This window comes from Montipora foliosa, chromosome 3 (assembly GCF_036669935.1).
Source record: "Montipora foliosa isolate CH-2021 chromosome 3, ASM3666993v2, whole genome shotgun sequence".
In the NCBI taxonomy this organism is placed as follows: Eukaryota; Metazoa; Cnidaria; class Anthozoa; order Scleractinia; family Acroporidae; genus Montipora; species Montipora foliosa.
Window position 1 is genome coordinate 54,576,013 of NC_090871.1, and position 5,000 is coordinate 54,581,012.

The window sequence follows — 5,000 nt, forward strand, 5'->3', positions numbered from 1 at the left end:
CCTCTAGCTTCCCTTGCTTTAACAAAAAGACATCTATTTACAATTTGATGACAACTGACGATTAATAGTTCACCATCTTCTTCAACTTCAAGGTAATTTTCACCTATCAAATTTCTCTCCACAATATCCTTTAAAACTGGATCTTGAGGTAAAGGTTGATCTTGGCAGGCAATTTCCGCCAGTTTTCTTGTGTTCTTCAAGTAATGCATATGCCACATTTTCACATACAATGTAACAAACTACTTTTCCATATACAGTCATCCCATTTGAATTGAATTCCACGAGGTAGCTACATGAATTTCCCTTTCTAGGATACATTGTGCTATGGAAGATGACATGATCTTTGGTCATCCTGTAGGAAACCAGGTGATCTGAGTTGGGCTGAACATTAAATGGAGAATCAAGAATGTTCTGAAACTTGGACAGCTTCTTGTAATGAAAGGGTTCATGCAGGATACCCCCAAAAAATCACTCTGTACACGGAGAAATGAAAAAGAAAGCTTTTATTCCGATATATTCAATAGATTGTGAGAAATACAAATCAACGGATTACCTTGTTTGATGCTCTCTGAGTCTAATCGGCCTTATTCCAAAAGGAACATGATGTATTACTCTTGAAAATTACACACTCCAAGTCAGCACTTAATCCTTTCAATAAACTCCAGTATCTTTCGAATCTTTCTCATTTAAAATGAATCCTTAGAAAGATTGTCATCCTCTGCCATCTTGGATAACACGTGAGAGACCGGACTGGAAACTAGTGAGTCCTTTTCGTTTTGGTCAGCAGTCAGCGGTAACCAGTCCAGCTCTTCCAGGTTTGGGGCGGTTTTATTCAAAACGTTTGTACCTACGATCTGACACGCTTTTGTGGTGACGATTTTTTTGTTAGTTTTACTCTTTAAATGCTGATCCAGGCAAGGAAATGCTTACAACAACTCAAGTAAAGAGGTAAGCATTAACTTTAAGCGAATAACATTTGATTTGATGGCTTATTGTCTTCAAAATGAGGAACGATTTACATGCATGAAGAATTCACATTTTCACACCTTCGAGTCAATTTGTGAAGCAAGGAGACTCAATTTGGCTTAAATGCTATAGCCCTGTAAAAAGTGGTAAAGCTTTAACCAGAATAATGAAGTTAGATCAAATGGTGAAGCAAATGATTTGGAAAAAAAATTTTCATACGGCAAGTTACATGTGTACGATTGACAACTGATTCCTTGTCGTAAAAATGCTAATTTCTGTCACTCTAACTATCATAATCAATGCAGAAAATGCCTGAGAAAGCTATTATGGACGTTTGTAAGTAGAGACCCAAATTTATGAGTCTACTCTTCACACACTTTAATTGTAATGATCAGTGATTGAAGTATATTTACTGTATTTTTTTTAGTTGCCATGAAAGAGTATAAAGAGACACATCTGCAAAAAATTATTTGATGGGACAGCAGGGAAAGGTCCTTTACAGCAGACAAAAATGGTTAGCAGCCAATTCTGCCTCCTCAACCAGTTATGGTTTGATGTATTTGGGGATCTCTCCTTGCAGACTTGTTATAGTTCTGTGGTTTATCTGAAATGTTTTAAAGCTTTTTTTGTTTTTAAATTTAAAACAAGAACCCAATCCAAAGATTTTGGCATGAGTTAAATGTTTAGGTTCATGCAATAAAAAAATGTAACTGCTTTGAAATCTGTAGTCTATTTTTTTTGTCTGTGAGCTATGGTAGTAACTGTTAATAGCTTGACTACAATGGATTTTTTGTAGTTTCTAGCACATTTCTGATTTGCTGGAATATTATTTTACAGGAGCAGGATATGATAACCTTGTTTCTTGTGTTCCATGTGTGCACTGGTACTTCTATTTCTCAGTGAGTTCAAACTATTTTTCTTGATTTTTCTGACCTTGTTCAAATGCAAGCATTAGGCACGAGATGTGTAATTCCTATTACAATACTATTCCATAAATGTTTAGAGGCTAGTCAAAGCGTATTTACATCCTATAGTAGTTCTATGTAAGTGCTATGTACATGCAATTTTTGCTATGGACCCTCAATTTCAGTTAGTAGGTAGATTCCATTTACACTATAATGTAAATGCTACGAAACAGTTATGTTTGTCCTATTTCCAGTTTTTTACAGCTATGTAGAGGCTATTTGTAGCCTATTTACAACCTATGTTATCACTATGTAAGTGTTGTATGTAACTATGTATACACTATTATGTGTTGTGTATTTTCTGTTTCGAATCTAATATGTAGCAACTATGTTGAAACTATTTTATTTTTGGACACAAAAACCATAACATAGCCTTTACATATGCTATGTACTGTAAAGGTTCCATTTGACTAGCTAAAACATAGTATTTCCAGGCTTTCAAAATATATAGATGAGGCATATGTATAACATAGGTATTGAATAAGGCCTTTTATCGAAGTTACGTATGTGTATCATAACATACCATTTACATACATGTACGTGTATGGTTGTTACATAGGATTTACATACTAGATTACACGTAGTGTCTGGTTCTACAAGGGTAACAATAATATGTTGCAGCTTTTTGAATTATGCATTTGAAGTAGTCTCTTTCAAATAATATTTTATCTTACCTTCATATTTTTTAGTAAAATAAGTGGTAATTTTTTTCCATTAATCAAAATTTGGAATACCATCATTATGTTGCTAAGAGGTGCATCACGCTTTAACTTTACTCGGGAACAATGTAGTAGTGTCCTTGTTTTCAGTTTCAAAGTTGTATAAATAGTTCATTGCTTTGTAATAAAAATAGGATTTCTGTTTTAATAAAATGTTATTCTAAAGTTTTTTCTACTGTTTCTATTTTGGTAATGTTTTTTAGCAGAATATGAGAAACATCTTGATAAGATCTCATATTAAGATCTTGTGAGAATCTTGGTAAGATCTGGAAAGATCTTACAAGGATCGTGGTAAGATCTTGTAAGATCTTACAAGAATATTGGTAAGATCTTGTAAGATCTTACGAGAAACTTGGTAAGATCTGGTAAGATCTTACAAGAATCTTAGTAAGATCTTGTAAGATCTTGGTAAGATCTGGTAAGACCTTGGTAAGATCTTGGTAAGATCTTTGTAAGATCTTTAAAAGATCTTGGTAAGTTCTTGGTAAGATCTTGTAAGATCGTGTAAGAATCTTGTAAGAATCTTGTAAGATTCTTGTAAGAATCTTGTAAGAATCTTGTAAGAATCTTAAATAAGAAGTAAGATAAGATCTTAGTAAGAATCTTAGTAAGAATAATATTATTCAGAAAAGTCTGGAAATCACATCTTCAGTTAAAACGCTCCCTCCTTTCAAGAAAACAAAATCAAAAATAGGGTGTTAGAGATTTCATCACTACAGCAGAGACAAGAAATATAGCATCCACCTTTAAGATGTCATGGTCAATTCATAAATTATGTATGTAAGTTGCAGAATTCTAATTCAAAATTTTGCTTTAAAAAATCAGCGAGACTGTTACTACTACGGAGAGCCACCAAGAGCAAAATATATAGTTCAATAAAATTTAAGAAAGGTCGTGCACACATACTTCACAAAGTACTAAATCTGTTTTTATAGAAGAATGGAATTTTGGATTTTACATAACAAATGGTTGGCAGCCAGTGTTGCAAGACAAAAATAATGTCAGGGTGAAGTGTTCAATTCAAATTCAAAAAGAAAAACTTCTCAGTAACTGACACAATATCATTAAAACACAAGGCAGTCTGCTCGGGATTAAGCATGTGTTTTAACAACCTATGATATTGCTTTACAGATGTCTAGGGTAGGGTAGTTACATCACAAATTAAATCTACAATCATGGACAAAGAGTTTAGGGTAATCCCCGTTTTCTACACTTGTGGACCAGAACTTACAGAAAAAGCCATGAACTCATAGTGCCATGGCAATCTTTGTGGACGCAAACAATTATGGACATTAAGATTAAGGTACATGTAGCTCCATTTGGAACACGTTCTTTTGGTGTCCATAACTAAAAAGGTGGAAGACTGCGACTAGGGTCTTTCCTGTGAGGCTAGAATCTCAGAAAGAATCATATAACTTCCTTGTCCATAACAAAAAGGGCTTTTTATCTTTTGTTGTGTGAGGTAAATCTTGATACATGTATCAGAACTCCCCATCCCCACAAAGGCTTATTTTACCCATTTGCAGAGATGGGGTTGGGGGAGGGGGTATTGAGGCACTCATGGTGCATTTACTTTGCAGTGAAAATTCAGTCAGTTTATCGTTCAACCAATTAATGCATGATTTTTATCAAGCTTATCATCTTTACTCCAATAAATGGCATGAATGTGTCAGATAAATGCTGTACGCACATGTAAGTCAGTACAACATAGGAAATGAAATGCCTAAAGTCAGTCTGTGCTCAGCATGGAAGTCGGTAGTGGAACATTTCATTTAAAGCAAGATCGAGATTCGCTAATGGTATTTAAAGAGCGGAAGAGGTTGTACGAGAAGACATTTATGAACTCACCTAAATTCTCAGCTACGTCGATGAACTACAATTGGTGGGAATGCTGTCTTCTGTTCACTCCATTTCTTTTAAGCCAAAACAACCCTGAAAAACCCACACACTTGGTAATAAACAAGTCTAACTCAAGCCAAGAAAATTATTCACTTCAAAGTGTCCAGCTTGTGAGTCAGAGCAGATTAGTACTTCGGCATTTCTTATGTTCAATTTGTGCTGTCTCCAGCCCAGCCATATCATATCCATGGCATTACATTCAATTTAACCATTAACTTCGCTTTCTCCGTACAAAGGCGTATATTGTCACAATATTTCTCAATTTGGGAAAACAGTTGCTTGAAACAATGGTGAAGGAAGCCTACATGTATCTCGAACAACAACATATTTACACGCAGATTCATTGAATATACATGTATACATGTACTCTAAAGCCATATTAAAACAACGAAATAAACGGACCGCTACACCGCTTAAGAAGTGGAAATTTGTTAGTTAAGCAAGCTTACCT

The 5,000-nt window shown here is 34.6% G+C and overlaps 2 protein-coding genes across 3 annotated transcripts in view; both read right to left on the reverse strand.

Annotated features, from left to right (window-relative positions):
• LOC137997680 (NACHT, LRR and PYD domains-containing protein 12-like) overlaps nt 1-5,000 on the reverse strand; it is a 184,383-nt gene that overhangs the window by 179,090 nt on the left and 293 nt on the right. Inside the window, exons 1-2 of the mRNA XM_068843818.1 lie at nt 4,999-5,000; nt 4,499-4,582 (exon numbers count right to left, since the gene is read on the reverse strand). The exon at nt 4,999-5,000 is cut by the window's right edge and continues 293 nt beyond it. The gene's annotated coding sequence lies outside the window, so the exon portion shown is untranslated. The remainder of the gene's footprint in view (nt 1-4,498; nt 4,583-4,998) is intronic.
• The window catches only part of LOC137997682 (protein NLRC3-like), a 173,339-nt gene that overhangs the window by 24,196 nt on the left and 144,143 nt on the right, over nt 1-5,000 (reverse strand). The gene's annotated exons all lie outside the window — the stretch shown is intronic.